Source organism: Aegilops tauschii, chromosome 3 (assembly GCF_002575655.3).
Source record: "Aegilops tauschii subsp. strangulata cultivar AL8/78 chromosome 3, Aet v6.0, whole genome shotgun sequence".
NCBI lineage: Eukaryota > Viridiplantae > Streptophyta > Magnoliopsida > Poales > Poaceae > Aegilops > Aegilops tauschii.
Window position 1 is genome coordinate 496,723,135 of NC_053037.3, and position 18,490 is coordinate 496,741,624.

Consider the following 18,490-nt stretch of genomic DNA (forward strand, 5'->3'; position numbering starts at 1 on the left):
GCCCGGTGGATAGAATGACGCGGGAGGGGGAGGGCGAGGAGGGAGTGTGCATGCACGAGAGAAAGTTAGTGGTAGCTACAAAGGTTAGAGGATTGTGTGGGTGTAAGAGACTAACAAAGATCATAATTTGATATGAAAGCGGATTCATATATTTGAATAGGAGATCATAGTGTCTTAAACATTGCATGCATGAATATAGCGGTGATACACGTTTTGTGCACATGTTATACCATAATGTGATAATGCATGGCGTTTGCAACTCACAGCTAAATGCCGAACAATCTAAACCATACTATACATCAAACAATCTCACATTTTATTAGAATTTGTGATAATGTGTGGCGTTTGCAGCTTACAACTAAATATCGAACAATCTAAACAATACTATATATCGAACATTCTCACATTTTATTTGAATTTGTGGTAATGTGTGGTGTTTGCAACTCACATCTAAATACTTGTAGGCGTAGGGGGCGGGGCACCATACATAATGTGATAAACACATTATACATATGAGACATGGTTTAGATTATGAAGATCTAGCTAGAGCTAGAAACGTAATGTGATTTGAAATCAAAATAAAGTGGATTCAAAAAATCTAGTTCGAGTTCATATAGTACACATAGTTCATATGTAACTCGAGACTAATCATGTGGTGTGCTGTGAAGATAATACACAAACGATGGTTTAACTTGACAATAATGATGATTGTAGATCTTATTAAAACAGAGAAACAAATTCAAATGCTTTGACTTCACAACAATCATTACTGTAGATCTTATTCAAATAGAGAAACGAATTCAAATTTAGTTCATATTGAAGCGGTAGTATATACGTTTGGAATGCACTAAAACGTTCATTTGAGTAGTAGGTTGCATGCATTATACACGTAGCGAAATATTTTAATTGAACATAACATGAATTCAAAGTTTGGAATGACATTTGTAGTGCGCATTGATTTGGTACAGTACACGTTAGGCTTGTCCGGAAATTTCAACCCGCGCCTTGTTAGCCCGAAATATTTAAGATATATCTTTGTCTCGTTGTGCTCCGACAAGTCCCTCCATCTCAACCCGCGCCTTGCTATTCCGAAATTACAACGCGCGCGAAAACTCCCACCTCCTGTGAAATCCCGACACGCGAAATGCCCGTGGTACCCCTGAACCGAAAGAACCGCCTCAAATCGGTGGGGGTACTTTCGTAACTTACCCCACATTTCAGACAAGCGCGTCTCTAAGCCATGGTTCCCCACTGCCATCCCATCCGCCCACCCATTCGTACACCGAGGCCGCGAAAACCCGCGACGAAACCCCACACCCTGCTCCGTCCGCCACCCAGCCGGAGCCTCTTCCCCGACGACGTCGTCCACAGCAACACCTCGATGTCCCTCATCCACCATACCGGATGAGGATCCGTCGTCGATCTCATCGTCCCGCCGGCTCAGCCACCCCGTCCTCCACCTCCAAGGAGCTGCCCCGACATTCCCCTCGTCTTTCATGCCACCTCCATTCCCACACCGCCGTCTTCACCTGCACCACCGGAAGAGCATCATCATCACCGTTTCCTCGGATGAAGCTGCGGCCTAATCGGTGCCACCAAAGAGGTTCTACACTAATCGCCGCATTTTCTTCTTGATTCGATCTCACGGTGCTGCCGGCGCTCGGTCCCGAGCCGACACGGCGCGGCTCCATCCACGGCGGTGTCGCCGGCCACTTCCTCCACGGCGTCGCTCCCTCGGCGGCGACGTCCACATCAGTAGGAGCTGCTGCTGCTTTAGCTCTCACTCGCGCTGCTGCTCTGCTCTTGCTCTCGGTCCCCTGCCTGGTCTGCTCTTGCTCGCGCTGCTGCTCTCGCTCTTGCTCTTGCTTGCGATGCTGCTCCGATTTAGCTACACTTCAGTCGACTGAATCGACTTTTGGGTCAGTCGATTTTCAGGGGGTGGGGGGGCTCGCCGGGGTGAAGGAAGAACCGGCCGCAGCGGGGAAGGGGGCTCGCCGGAGAGGTACCCCACTATCTATCTTAGGGTTCAGGATGGGGGCGGTGGTCGCCGGCGGTGGCGGGGCGTTGGCGGGGCGGTGGCGTGGGGATCGCCGGAGAAAAAGCTCGGCGCGGGGGGGCCTAGAGGGATGGCCGGGGCCGCGGCGGACCGGCGGTGGGGAGTGTTTTCGGGGCGGGCGGGGCGGCGCACTGCCGGCCGCTGGCGGCGGGGGGCTGCTGTTTGGCCGGTGGTGGCTGGCGGCTCAGGGGGGTGGAGGTTGAAGATGAACCGCAGGCCCTTGATTTCGTATCCAACAGCTGCAAAATCGACTGACCAGAGATGAAAAAGTCAGTCGACCGACGTGTAGCCTCACCTTGCTAGTGCGTTCAGTTTCGACAGCAAAATTCAGTTTCGACAGCAAAATTCAGTTTCGATAGTTAAGTTCAGTTTCGACAGTTAAGTTCATTTTCGACGGTTAAGTTCAGAGATGAGCGGCTGATGTATTTTACATCTAGCACTTTGTGGTTATGTATTTTACGTCATGTATTGAAGATTCTATTAGAATTCCACTCAGGTTAACATTGTTCGTTGTCTCTCTTGTCCTGCTTCAGCCTCGGCGTCGTACAACTCACCGGAGTTGCTCCAACGACGAAACCCTCCATCACAGCGGAGCAGTACCTCGGGCTCCATCTCCAGACGCCTAAGATCTTCTTCCCCTCCTCCGACAGCAAAGTCAGCCGGAGCATCCTCGCCGGCCAACCCAATCACGTTGAGATCAACATGGCTTCGCCAAAGAGGTTGTACACTTGTTGCATCTCTTTTTTACTCTACATGTTATATATATTGTCCACTGAGCACACGGATTTGTTCCTTTAGTGTCTCCTTGAAAGAAAAAACATAGGAATTTTAATTTTCACTTGTCCTCCTTTTCAAATTCCTATTCATGAAGCACAAGACTAAGAGATAGTAGCATAATAGCATTATAACCGTACATTTTCTTGTGGTTTGACTTAATCTCACCATGCTTCTTTGCATCCTGTGATCTTCCAATTGTTGTGAATCAAACACCCAGATTGGCAGAAATCCTGTGTTTTTAAATTCTCTGTTTTGCACGTGCATTCCTATCCTATTCCTGTCTATTTCCTATCCCTGCATTGTTGGAATCCTCCAATTCAAATGAGCCCTTACAGAATTATTTCTCTTACAGATAGTTGTCAAAGAAAACCTTGCGTGGTTTGTCCCGCTCCTGCTGCGCCGTCGTCCACCCCAGCTCAGCTGCTCCAACGACAGAAGGGTCGAGCACAGTAGGGATCCGGCCTCCAGACTGTCTTTTGCCGCCTCAGATCTTCTTCCCGGCCGCTGGCAGCCATGAAAACTCTATTACCATCATCAACCGAGCAGATGACCTCGAGGACTACACGAGTCCGCAAGAGAGGTCACACACTTTCGTGTCTGCTTACGTTATGCATCGCTTAATATTACATGCTACTTTATTGTCCTATTCACCGATTAGACTCTGAGTCAGCTCCAAACTAATGGTCAAACTTGAGTTTTTAAATGGTTGTGGGGTACATATCGGGGCCACTATCAATAGTATCTATCTACTATCTGGTTAATCTCCGGAGTCTAATGTGAGTTTCATGTTGGGTGGGAAACAAACAGTAAAGAAGCCATTATCTGCCTGCTATTATTGGTTTTGGGTCTATCCACAGGTTGCTACCATCACTCTGGATTTCTGCATGCACTCCTTACATAATCTCACTATGTTTTATTCCTATGCATGATAGTTATTGTAAACAATGGAACTGAACATGTAGAGCAAAAGAGACGGCCTTGTGTGGCAATAAAATTTCATGCAGACGTCGCTCCATGGTAGGCGCAAAGGCAGCCCCCCTCCACGCATTTCGGATTGTAATCGAGAGGAAGATATCTGTTCTGATGGGGGTTCAGAAGGAGAAGACAACTCCTATTTACCCCCTGAGGTCTTCGCTCTAACTTGGCATGCTGATGTTGGTTATATCATGCATATGGTGTCTTGCATTGCTTACTTTATACATCAAATATGTCATCTGCTTAGTTTAGACATCCTTTGCGCGAATGCCATCTGTTTAGTTTATTCATCGTTTATGTGAATTATGCAACGCCATCTTGTTTAGCCAGGCATCATATATGTGAATTTTGCAATGCCATCCTGCTTAGCCAGTCATCTTATATGTAAATTATATCAGGCCATCCTTTTTTTGTTACATATTACATTTGTCAACAATGTTAGTACATTCAACTGCTCTTCGTGTGCATCAGCCATTTGACACGGTGATGGCAAATTCTGGAGTGAAAACAAGGTCTTCAGAGCAGACTATGCTATCTGACGAAGCGCATATCTCGCTGGTTACGGATAGCTCCTCAGAGGAGGATTCAAAGATAGATGACCAGTCCTATTCCCCCCCCCCTGAGGTGTATGCTCTAACTTGGCAGGGTTATGTTGCTCATATCGTGCGTATGGTGTCTCGCATTGCTATGTCATTTGATTAGTTTAGACATGCTTTGTGTGAATGCCACTTGTTCAGTGTCTAGTTACCATATATGTGAATTATGCATTGCCATCTTGTTGCAAGACATTATATATGTGAATTATACAATGTTATCTTGTTGCAAAGGCATTATATATGTGAATTATGCAATGCCATGCTGTTTAGCCAATCATCATGTATGTGAATTATATCATGCTATCATTTTTTTGTATTACGTGTTCCATTTGTCGACAACGTTTGTATATTCAACTACTCTTCCTGTGCATCAGCCATTTGAAGCGGTGATGGAAGTATCTGGAGTGAAAACAAGGTATTCAGAGCAGACAATGCTACCTGATGAAGCAGACATCTTGCTGGTTACAGAGAGCTCCTCAGAGGAGGATTCAGAGACTGATGACCAGTCCTATTTCCCCCTGAGGTCTACGCTCAAACTTGGCAGGGTTATATTACCCATGTCATGCATGTTGTCTTGCATTGCTTAGTTTTTACATCATATATGGATTGCCATCTGCTTACTTGCTTACTATATAAATCATATATTTGAATTATATCATGCCATCATGTTTACATCGTACATACACATCATCTATCTGAATTATGGCATGGCAACCCATTTAATAAAGACATCATATAGTTATATCATCTCATCCTGTTTAGTGTTTACAGTCATCATATTTTGAATTATGGCATTCTATCCGTGAATGTATGTGAATTATGGCATGCCAACCTATTTAATAAACACATTATATAGTTATGTCATGTCATCCTGTTTACATAGTCTCATATTTTGAACTATGTCTTTCCATCTTTTTTAGTTAGCCATCATAATGTGAAATTGTGTCATGCTATCCTGTTTAGTTAACCATCGTATATGTGAAATTGTGTCATGCTATCTTGTTTGGTTAGACAACATAAATATGAATTATTTCATGCCCTCTTTTATTCCCCACTATCCATTGCACCTGTCTATCATACAATGCCTATACTTTCAATTACTTTTCTTGTTTATCAGCCATTTGAATTGGAGAGCGTGATGGCAGTATCTAAGGGAGTAACAACACGGTCTTCAGAAAAGATAGTGCTACCAGTTGATGCAGATAGAACCACGGTTGTACTTGCCCAAGGACCAGATCCACCACACATAACTCAGACTCTCGCAGATTGTACCCCTACCCAGTTGGACAGAGAACCAGCTACACCCCTTCTAACCCCAACCCCGGCAGATAGTAACCCTATTCCAGTTGACACGGCACCGTCTCCACCACAGAGCACCCAAACACGAGCAGTTAGTAAGGGAACTGCAGTGCCCAAAGCACGAGGACCACCACTCCGAATCCCAACTCAACGCTTAAAGGAGAAGAAGATTTGTTCTCAGGTCAGGTTCTGTAGCTATGGTTCATACTCCTTTGCTCTTGCATTACTGTATTTACTCATACCAACTATTTTCAAATTTGAAGGATGGAATTGAAACTCCAATGGCGCAACAGGTATGTTTTAAACCTGTTTCTTTAACTGGTTTGCTGTTGTAACCTCCTCTATGTTGATTTCAGTTTCAATTGAATAAACAGTTATGTTCTCATGTCATGCACATTACAAGTGTTATTATTGCTCTATAGTTACCCACACTTATATTCTGTCTATTCTGCTTTGTCTTGAACAAATATTATTTGAACTGTGTCTCTATCTTGATTTGGCAACAAAAACTAGAATGATATAGACCATAAAGTGACCATGGTACATAGATATATGTTTGTTTCATGCTGTTATCCTGTCCACTTTACTACTGAACTCATTTACCAAAATGAGTTTCATATACAACATGGTAAACATGTGATGTGTTTGATTGTTTCTCTTTTAGAATGCGGACAAAATATTGGAGAACAGTACCGCGTTATCCAATGGTAAAGGAAGTAATGCAAATAAGGTTCAAGATAGTGAGACATCCCTATTGCTCTCCAAGAAAGCTGATAAAAACTATCTTGACGACAGTGAGGGAACCCAAAAGTCATGTCTTGATGTAGTGTTCGAGTTACTGGCCACTACTGCTGGCACAAGCTCTTCGAACTCGCTGCCTGAATCAGTTCGTCTTCTTGAGTCTCAACTTCAAGTTGAAAGACATCGATCAGATGTGCTGCGACAGGAAGCTGAAGGACTGAGGAAGTCCCTGCAGAATTCAGATGCATATTTTCTGGTGCAACAACAAGCGCTGGAGGATTTAAGCGCCAAACAAGAGAAAGTTAATAAGCTTGCTAAGCATCTTGCCAGCATTATGGGTACCCAGGATATTGTTTCTTGAGATCTGATAGAGGCAAAGGTGTCCCGTCTTTCGATGAGATGATGGATATCGCTTTGGTGGAAGTCGACTTTGACGATCCGACTACGAATGTGCGATGACGTCGCGCCTTAGCAATCGCTAAACCAACTCCGAGAGGTTATTGACCACGCCGGAGCATGATCAACCTGACCACGAGGGTCTGTTTCCTGCGAGCAAACGAAGAACAAGCAAGAAAGTGAGATTGCAATCTGGATATTGCGAATATAAGATGAAAGCTTTATTGATCAAGGTGGGGTTCTGTGACGCCTTTGTCTGGTCGTTGAACACAAACGAAGTACGCGAAGTTGCAGCTATGGCGAACTTTTAATCTAAACAAAACCCAAAGTCTAAACGACGCCCTAAGGGTTGTATATATGGAGGAAGAGGGGGGAATTTCGTGGCCCTTGGGGAAGGGGTCTGAAACCAACCCTATCTCTTGTTTCCCCACACATACGGACTCTAAAAACAGCCTATACTCAAGTATTTTGAAATTACATGGGCCTAGCCCAATAATAAGGTGACGCAGCACCTAGAATAGCCTCTGGATGAAAGTTATGAAGTAGCATCTTGTATATTTCATCCAAGGCTTCATGCACGCATTATGGTGGCTTCAACGTCCTGAAATCATCACTTGTAACTCCGTTCTTGTTCCCCATGCGCATGCCATCATCTCCATGCTTGTTCTTGCTCCAATGTTCATCCTTCTCAAAGCTAGGCCCTTCATTTGTAAGCAAAACAAATGTATCCAATTTAGGCAGCATCATATTCTCATGAACATTAGAATCATTACCAAGAAACAAAAGTACCTGGTAATTTAATTGGCGTGCGCGAGCTCTAGTAATTGGTCCAGTATGTATAGCAGTAGGGGATGTGGGTGTAACAATGGTATTGATGTCCTCATCATCCTCCCCTTCTTGAAATGAAGTCGTCCTCGACGGAAGCTCATCTCCCTCACCCAAATAAGGCTTCACATCTGCAATGTTAAAAGTGGGACTAACCCCAAAATCTGCAGGCAGCTCAAGTTTATATGCATTATCATTTATTTTCTCTAACACCTTAAAAGGACCATCAGCACGTGGCATTAGCTTTGATTTGCGCAAATCAGGAAATCTATCCTTACGCAAATGTAACCAAACAAGATCTCCAGGTGCAAACACAACATGTTTTCTACCCTTATCTCCAGCAAGTTTATATTTAGCATTCATACGCTCAATGTTTTCCTTAGTTAACTCATGCATTTTTAAGATCCATTCAGCACGTTGTTTAGCATCAAAATTAACCTTCTCCGAAGATGGAAGAGGCAACAAATCAATACGTGCACGAGGTAGGAAACCATACACAATTTCAAAAGGGCACATCTTAGTAGTAGAATGCAATGAACGATTATAAGCAAACTCAATATGAGGCAAGCATTCTTCCCACATTTTCTTATTATTCTTCAAAACAGCCCTAAGCATAGTAGACAATGTTCTATTGACTACTTCAGTTTGTCCATCAGTTTGGGGGTGACAAGTAGTACTAAAAAGCAGTTTAGTCCCCAACTTAGCCCATAAACATCTCCAAAAGTGGCTAAGAAATTTAGTATCACGATCTGAAACAATAGTATTTGGCACACCATGCAAACGAATAATTTCACGGAAGAACAAATCAGCAACATTAACAGCATCATCGCTTTTATGACATGGTATAAAGTGTGCCATTTTTGAGAATCTATCCACGACAACAAATATGCTATCCCTCCCCTTCTTTGTTCGAGGTAAACCTAAAACAAAGTCCATAGATATATCCTCCCAAGGAACACTAGGTATAGGCAAAGGCATATATAAACCATGAGGATTGAGTCGTGACTTAGCTTTTTGACATGTAGTGCAGCGAGCAACAAAACGCTCAACATCCCGTCTCATCTTTGGCCAAAAGAAATGTGTAGCAAGTACGTCCTCCGTCTTCTTCACGCCAAAGTGTCCCATTAATCCTCCTCCATGCGCCTCCTGCAACAATAAAAGACGAAGAGAGCTAGCTGGAATGCATAGCTTGTTAGCACGGAACACAAATCCATCATTAACGACAAACTTGTTCCAGGTTCTTCCTTCTTTACAATTCTTCAAAACATCTTTAAAATCAGCATCATGCACATATTGATCTTTGATGGTCTCCAAACCAAATATTTTGAAGTCAAGTTGTGACAGCATAGTATAGCAACGAGACAATGCATCAGCAATAACATTTTCTTTACCCTTCTTGTGTTTAATGACATAAGGGAAAGTTTCAATGAATTCAACCCATTTAGCATGTCTACGATTCAGTTTAGCTTGACTTTTAATATGTTTCAAAGATTCATGATCAGAATGTATAACAAATTCTTTGGGCCATAAATAATGTTGCCATGTTTCTAAAGTCCGAACAAGAGCATATAGTTCTTTATCATAAGTAGAATAATTCAGACTAGGCCCACTCAATTTTTCAGAAAAGTATGCAACAAGTTTACCATCTTGTAATAACACACCTCCTAATCCAATTCCACTAGCATCACATTCAAGCTCAAAAGTCTTATTAAAATCAGGAAGTTGGAGTAAAGGAGCATGTGTCAACTTATCTTTCAATACCGTGAAGGCTTCTTCCTGTGCGGTACCCCAAACAAAAGGCACATCCTTCTTTGTAAGCTCATTGAGAGGTGCAGCAATGGTGCTGAAATCTCTCACAAAACGCCTATAGAAACCAGCGAGGCCAAGGAAACTCCTCACTTGTGTGACCGTTTTGGGCTGCGGCCAACTCTCAATAGCTTCAATCTTGGATTTATCAACTTCAATTCCCTGTGGAGTAACAACATAGCCAAGAAAAGATACTCGGTCGGTGCAAAAGGTGCACTTCCCAAGGTTACCAAACAAACGTGCATCACGTAGAGCAATAAAAACAGCACGTAAATGTTCCAAATGTTCTTCCAAAGATTTGCTATAAATCAGTATATAATCAAAATAGACTACCACAAATCGTCCAATAAAAGCACGTAAAACTTCGTTCATTAGTCTCATGAAAGTACTAGGTGCATTAGTTAACCGAAAAGGCATGACTAACCACTCATATAAACCAAACTTAGTTTTAAATGCTGTTTTCCATTCATCTCCCAGTTTCATATGAATTTGATGGTATCCACTACTCAATTCATCAAGCATATCATCTAGCCTAGGATAGGATGACGATAACGAATAGTAATGTTATTAATGCCTCTACAATCAACACACATACGCGATGTACCATCCTTTTTAGGCACAAGTATAATAGGAACAACACAAAGACTAAGAGATTCGCGTATATAACCTTTGTCGAGCAGCTCATGTACTTGACGCATAATCTCCTTCGTCTCCTCTGGATTGGTACGGTATGGTGCACGGTTGGGTAGCGATGCACCGGGAATTAAGTCAATTTGATGCTCAATCCCTCGAATAGGTGGTAATCCCGGTGGCACGTCTTGTGGAAAGACGTCAGCAAACTCCTGCAAAATGTTAGTGACAGCAGGGGGCAAAGAGGAAGGCATGTCCTCGAATGAAAATAATGCCTCTTTGCACACAAAAGTATAGCAAACAGATTTGTTGAAATCTAGCTCATCAATATCAGATTTTGTGGCAAGTAAACATGCACTTTTCAATTTAATTTCAGAAACAACACTAGATGGTTTATTATTAGGTTTCATTTGTTGCTCAAATTCTTTTGCCACAATCTGATTTTCACTCTTATTTTTCTCCTGTTTTGCTTTATTAGCTCTATTAATGTCATCTTTCAAAATGGAATCAGGAGTCATAGGAAGCAAAGTAATATTTTTATCCTTATGAACAAGAGTATACTGATTGTTTCTACCATGGTGTACAGAATTTTTATCAAATTTCCATGGTCTACCAAGTAATAAGGAACATGCTTGCATGGGTACCACATCACAATCAACATAATCAGCATATGTAGAGATACTAAAATGCACACGAACAATACGTGTTACCTTAACCTTGCCGCTGTTGTTGAACCATTGGATGTAGTAAGGATGTGGATGTGGTCTTGTGGTGAGAGATAGTTTCTCCACCATCTCCATGCTAGCCAAGTTGTTACAGCTCCCTCCATCTATGATGACGCGAACAGAATGTTCCTTCACAACTCCCTTTGTATGGAACAAATTATGCCTCTAATTTTGCTCTGCTTGTGTGACCTGCACACTCAAAACACGTTGAGCAACTAAACATTCATACCTGTCAGCGTCTTCAGGAGCCATGTATTGCGTCTCATTTTCAGAATCATCTCCACCATGTTCTTCACGTGTAATAAGAGCCAAAGTCTCCTCATCATAGTCACTAGCGGACTCATACCCACCATCCTCAGTAGCAATCATTACACGCTGAGATTTGCATTCTCGTGCATAATGTCCTCTTCCCTTACAACGACGACAAATAATATCACTTGTGTGCCATGTTGATGCCATGGAAGAAGAAGAGCTCTGTGCAGGCCCGGCAGGTGCGCTCTTGGCAGATAGTGGTGGTTGTGCCTGCTTTCTTGTATCACGGCTGGAAGTGGAACCTGATGGAGGTGCTGGTGCAGTGGAAGTAGAAGATGCACGCTCTGTCCATGATGAAGGTCGACCTGCAGAAAAGTTAGTTCGCGCCAATGCTTGTCGATCCTGCACTTCACGTTCAGCTTTACAAGCAAGATGGAATAAACGAGTGATATTAGTATACTCCTCATACTCTAGAATGGTCTGAATCTCTTATTTAAACCACCCATAAAACGTGCAAGCATAGCTTCATTCTCCTCAACAATACCACATCTAATCATGCCAGTTTGTAATTCCTGATAATATTCTTCTACAGAATTTTTCCCTTGTCGTAAACGCTGGAGTTTTTGAAGCAATTCACGTTGATAATATGGTGGAACCCAACGAGTACGCATAGCAGTTTTCAAAGCAGTTTTCAAAGCAGCCCAAGTAGCTGGAATAGGATATAATCTACAATGTTCAGACCACCATACACATGCAAAACTAGTGAAAGCACAAACAGCAGCAGCAACCCGTCTCTCCTCGGGATATTGTAAACATGTAAAACGTTATTCAGTTTCTAACTCCCGAGTAAGATATACATCAGGAATGTATCTACCCTCAAACGGTGGAATATTCAATTTCAGTTTAGGAACATGGTCATGATCTCGTACCTGAGGTGGTGGTGCAGGCCTACCGTTGCGAATATATACCTGAGGTCGACCTGCTGGAGGTGGTGCTGGTGGCTGCACGTAGTTCTGATTTTGATCAACCTCATCCTCATAATCACCCGCATAATCGTCATCCTCCTCAGCCGCCGCAGTAGCAGGAGCCAAAGAAGCATCTACAGTAGGTGCAGCGGCACCTGAATTTTGACCAGTATCAATTGGAACGCGCTGTGCTCGTCCCACTTGATTTGGAAGGCGGCGTTGGAGATGTGGTTGTTGTTGTTGTAGAGGTGCGACAGGTGCAGCCGGTGGTGGTTGGGGAAGATGCTTGAGCAATTCATTAAACCTGTTATCCAGCTTTGTCTCAAATGACTTCTCCACGGCATCTATCTTCTCCATAGCCTCTTCAAATCTGTTTAGTACATCTCCCACCTGGCCACTCATCATTTGCTGAAATTTATCATGCAACCCCTTGTTCGTCATGTTCTCCCAATCAGTCTCATCGGCTTGTGATCCTGCCATGGTTAGCAGCAATAGAAACACAAAAGAATATGATCCTACAGACTACTAGGAAGTGGTGGTGATGGTGGTGTGTGTTGTGGAATTGTCACGGCAGATTTCCTTAGTGTGAGGACTTAGTCGCGAGGCCAACGCATCTATGTGGTAGCTTGAGAGGGGTTGAGTGGAATCGAGAGACGCAATACAAGACAAAGATTTAGATAGTTTCGGGCCTCGGGAAACATCATCCGGTAACAACCATACATGCTGTTTGAGGCTAGGTCTCATTATGATCACGGGAGAGTCGCCGGGAACCGGCTCTCGGTGTCTAGCCCTAGAGATTGTTTCTTGTTACTTGTCCCTCTTTGGGGTGCCTTGCCCCTCCTTATATAAGTTAGAGGGGCGGGTTACATGTGGAGTCCTAGTAGGACTAGGACTAGTCTATCTTATCTTACAAGTTAATTACAAGTCCGGGTCTTGCTTCCTCGTAAAGGAAATATTCGTCATCCCTTTCTTCTTAAGCCGGCCCATCATAGACGTGAGCCGGCCTTCTGGGCCTTGGGCCTTGTCTTCTATCTGACCCGTCGTCGGGGCCATTCATGAGTTGTCTGGTTCATGAGCTGTCTGACCAATGAGCCGCCAGACCCATGAGTTGCTAGTCCTCCGCCGGGTCATCAATGAAATGCCAAGTCCGGCCGGGTCATATTTCCGGCCGGGTCATACCGCGGGGTATATCCCTGACATTAGCCCCCAGTTTAAGTTGGATTTATCCATGTTAAACTGATCCTGCAACATAAACACAAGAACAAATTTGACAGGTTGTGCTCCGGGTTAAATATTCTTGTAAACCGGCAGCTGATCATCCTTGAGTCCTTGACATTTTCTCCTGGAATATCCGGGTCAATAGGCCAACCCATTTGCTGATATTGGCTCTTGTAAATAAATAATCCATTTGAATTGGCCTTCAATGCTCTGACTTGACAAAAAATATTAGTCTCTGAAATATTCAACTGATATCCAGCCGGCTTGAAGATGTAAAACTTGCCGGTTTATGATTACCAACATTGTCGGGTTATAAAAGCTGATAATTCCGGGTCATGATTGTTGCCAATGCCGGTTCATGATTATTGATGATGCCGGGTTGTAGACACAGGGTCATAATGATTGGTGACGCCGGGTCAATCTGGTTTGCTCAAAACAAAGAATTTGAAAATATTTCTTTGATAATAATATAATACCTGTAGCCCCCAAGTCTTGAGTAGAACAAAGTGATGGCTTAAGACTTGCTTCAATATAAATGCTGCCACTTTGAAGAAATCCATATTGTTCATCTCAGTCACTAGTAAAAACTGAATACTCCATATTATGTAGCCCCCAAGTGCCGGGTTGTCATGCTTGCAACAACCTGGGACTTGTAATTGCCTTATGCTCATATAAACTTCAACCAGCGTAGCCCTCAAGGGTCGGGTCATTATGCAATAATGAGCAGGGACTTTGTAAATATGATCATGTAAACTTGACCTGCAACGTGTAGCCCCCAAGGGCCGGATCAGTAAGATATTACCGAGCTGGGACTTTGTATATGATTCATTGATAATAATAGTATATGATGTAATCTCCACCATGGGGCTTGAACCCACGTCCACAAGGTTAAGAGCTTTGTACTCTACCAACTGAGTAGTGGATCTTTCAATATAATGGATTAAGGCTTGTGTACCTTGAATTTTCGACAGGAGCAATTGGTAGCCCCTAAGGGCCGGCTCATTTAGAATGTGATGAGTCGGGTCTTCAATAAGTTGAGCAAAAAATGACTTTGCATTAGCCCCCAAGTGTCATGGTGCATGCTGGCAGTGACATGGGACTTGCATATTTGATGTAATATCAATTTGAATAATGTAGCCCCCAAGTGCCGGGTCATAAGCCTGCAGCGTCTCGGGACTATTCCTTCCATTGTAGAATAAATCATATCCATTGCGCCAAAGCGACTTTGAATACCTCATCTGTTGATAAGTAAATCCGGAGTTTAAATATCCGGCGGCTCTTGGCCGATGGCAAATTAATACGCCTCCATTGTAAGCCGGAATTTGTACAACCCAGCGGCTTATAGCCTTTGAGAAAATCAAGAGTTGATAACCCTTTTGAAACACCAATTTCCATCTATGATGATGGGCTTGAATTTAATCATTTATGTAAGTCATAGCTCTGTAAATCCTGTAGAGTTTAAACAACATATGCCCTGGCGACTTAACGTCAAAAACCAGGGCGGGTAACCACCCAAATGTAGTCTTATTCTGCACACAAGTAGATCACAAGAACCCTTGGCGGTTTACCGCAGGGCGGGTCATAATATCTCACATATAACCACTGTGATATTGAATTTGTACTGCCGGTTTACATGACCTGTGCAGTAAGGGTGATAACCCAATCCTTAGAAGCCAATGCTTCCACATAGATGATGATTGTCATAAGCTGGCGATTTATCATTGAAAATCAAGCCGGGTTAAATAACAACCACTCATATACACTTTAGATATGGCAAAGAGCTTCAAATAAAATCCAAAAATTGGTTGCAAAAAGATACTTCAAAAATTTTGAGGCTTCTGATTCGAATACGATCAGAAAACCGTCCCAAAGGGGTTAAGCTAAGATTCGAATACGATCATATAGCCCCCAGTGGCTTTGGCGTTGCCGATCAAGAGGGTACCGACAGCTATGTTCTCTTTGGTTCGAATACGACCTATGTTTGAACAGGAAACCCCCAAATGACCTTGAGAATTGTTTAACGACGCTGATTCGAATACGATCCACGTCGGTTCCCAAAAGGGGTTGAGCTACGATTCGAATACGATCAAGAAGCCCTCTAGTGAGCTCGGCAGTGTGCTAATCAAAAGGGTACCGACAGCTATGTTCTCTTTGGTTCGAATACGACCTATGTTTGAACAGGAAGCTCCCTAGTGATCATGAGAATATTTAACGACTCTGATTCGAATACGATTAGGGTCACACCTAAAGGGTTAAGCTAAATTTGAATACGATCAGCTCCCAATAGTCACTAAAGCAGGGTACCTATGTTTGGGTTGTGTTTTGTAACAGACTCTTTTTAGTCCCTTTAATTTTTCCTGAGAACTCGAACTTGAGCGGGAGATAAATTATTTTTGAACCAGAAAAACAGGATATTGAGAGTTTCAAAGCTTTGTAAGAGACAAATTTACCTTGAGCCGGATGTTGAACCGGATTTGAGAGCTTCAAAGCTTTGCGGGAGAAAGATGTCTCTTGAGCCGGATTTTAAACCGGAATCTTTAATTTGAACCGGCAATTTTCTGACGGCCTTTAAATTTTCATCAATATGGCGGTGGCCTCCGGAACCGGGTTGTCCTTCCCTCCAATGACCCAGAGTTCTTGAATGCATTGAAACCGACCAATGTTGCCGAGTCATATCATTGTAGCCCCCGAGTCTCAAGACGACTCGAGGAGTTGGCTTTGATATTCTCTATATTGACCATAGCATAAGGTGTATATCATTGGTGTTGATAGCGCGATGTGAATCCATAGAAGGTTGAAGTGACTGCAGCGGGTTATAAATGATCCCGTATGAGCCGTGTCAGCAGCTCGGCCAATGGTTCCTTCCAACTGGATGTTTTGAAATTAACTAAACTGTAGTGGCGGCAACTTGTGCGCCTGCCCATTGAACCATCCAGTGCAGACGGCGGCTGATAATACATGATAATTCGCCTCCAATTTGTTTGAAGAAAACCGGGCTTCCCAAGCAGTGACTCGCTCATATTTAATAAACAGCTCATGCATACAGGTGCAGCCCAGTGTGTTTATATAGACCAGCCCGCGAGAGACGGATGGTAAAGACGACCGTTGCATCAGAGTCGGCACAGACAGATGAGCCGGCCGTGGTGTTGTAAGCCGGTCCGGACGGGCGAATCGATCGCCGGCGCGGTAAGCCGCGCGGATGGGCGAGTCAACCACGTTGTGTTGATGTAGTGAACAATTGTCCTGTATCAAAAACCTCGCAAGCCAGAGTAATTGCTCTTTTTAAAGAAAACAATATATAATATATAAAAATTTACTGGATTGATCTCACCTGATATGTCAGGACAGAAATTATCCACCGCGGAGTTGATGACCATCACAGTGAAGCTGAAACCAATCACGACCGAGTCGGCCGCGGGAGCAGACAGATGAGCCGGCCGCGGCGTTGTAAGTCGGTGCGGTCGGGCGAGTCAATCGCAGGAGCGGTAAGCGACGCGGACGCCGAGTCGGCCGCGGGGGCGGACGGGTAAGTTGTCCGTCACATTGTAAGCCGGTCGCAGACGTGTGAGTTGTCCTCCTTGTTGTAAGCCGGCGTGGTCGCAAGAGACGGCCACGGCGTTGTAAGCCGACGCGTTCGCGAGAGACGGCCACGGCGCTGTAAGCCGGTGCGGGAGTCCTTTGAGTAACGACAACCACCTGTGCCCAAAGATGTTGGCGTGCCTCCATCTCCGCGGTATAATATCACTTTTTGTCATAAATAATTGCCCTGCATAAACAATATTGCAGACCAAGGCAAAGATAAACTTGTTCTTTGACAAAAACAACATGTGCTAATAAATCAAACTTGGATGGATATCACCTGATCTATTTGGACGATGGATGATCCGTTTATCGCGACAGAGGTGGCTCAGGCAGACTAGCGACTCAATATAGTTCCAGCGGCTCAGGCAGACCGGCGACTTAATATAACCCCGGCGGCTCAAAACGGCAAGGGCGGCTCAACATGGCTCCTACGGGTTGATGTAAATTAAGCTGCACGGGCGGCGACTTGCGCACACCTGTTCCATCAGTACGCGGGCGCAAACGCCGGTGCGTGATGGTGCTGACGTACACTTCATAGGCACAACGTGACACCACATTTGCTGCACATAAAAATATACAGACCAAAGTAATTGTTCTTTGATGAAAACAATATGTTTAATAAAATAAACTTAGATGGATATCACCTGATGTTTCGTCGGGCGAACGTGAACTCGGGCTGCTGGATGTCGGACAAAAAAGATAGCTCGTATATGTCTGATCTGATGTTCCGCTAGCACTCAGTAGTCTTGATCCATACGTGGATTAGTAGTGCCAGCACTGTTTTGGGAACGAGCTAGCACATCTTCACGTGGACTTTTCCCTTTGATTGATCCTTCACGTGGGGCATGGTAGCAAGTACTTGTACTCCACGGATGAATTGTTTATTAGTAGTGAATTGACATCACTGATTTGCCTTGTAGTAGCGCACTGCTCCTGGGCTGCGGCAGCACCCACGGGTCGATGATGGTGGCAGACCGCTCGGCGCGGGGTTGACGGAGGCAGAGGTGACCCACCGCAGCGGCGGCTCAAAGTACAGCGGCGGCAACAGCAGGGCCCAGGACGGCTTGCAAGCGGAGGTGGCTGCTCAAGGCCGCAACGGCGGGAGGCGCGGCAGTGGTAGGTTGTTGCGGCGAAGTGGAGCGAGGCCCTTGGCGGCTCAAGGCGGCAGTTGCTGCAGAAGTAACCCGCCCGAGCAAAGCACGGGAGGACCGCAGTGGGGGCGGCTCAGAACAAGGCCGAGTAGCGGTGGCTCGTGGCAGCGCCGATGAAGGTGAAGTAGTGGTGGCCGGCTCATGGTGCTGCTGTGGACTGCTCGCCGACAGCGGCAGGTGGTGATTTGACGATGGCGGCTAGACGACGCCGGGCAGATCGTATGTGTGTTGAGGCGGCTCAAACAAGGAGAGGCGGAAAAAACCGGCGGCAGCTCGGCCACAGCACAAGAGGTGGAGGTGGATGTTGAATCCATGTCTTCCCATCGTTGACTCCTCCTTTGAACAGCCATGCATGTAGCCTTTCCATACGTTGATTCCATTTGGGACTTGAATTTCTCAAGAGAAGTAGTACCCAGGGATGCGTTTTATTCTAGCATCTACTGCTTCCGATTAGTAGTGGCAACGTCAGATCAGAAAGAAAAAATAACAGCCAAAC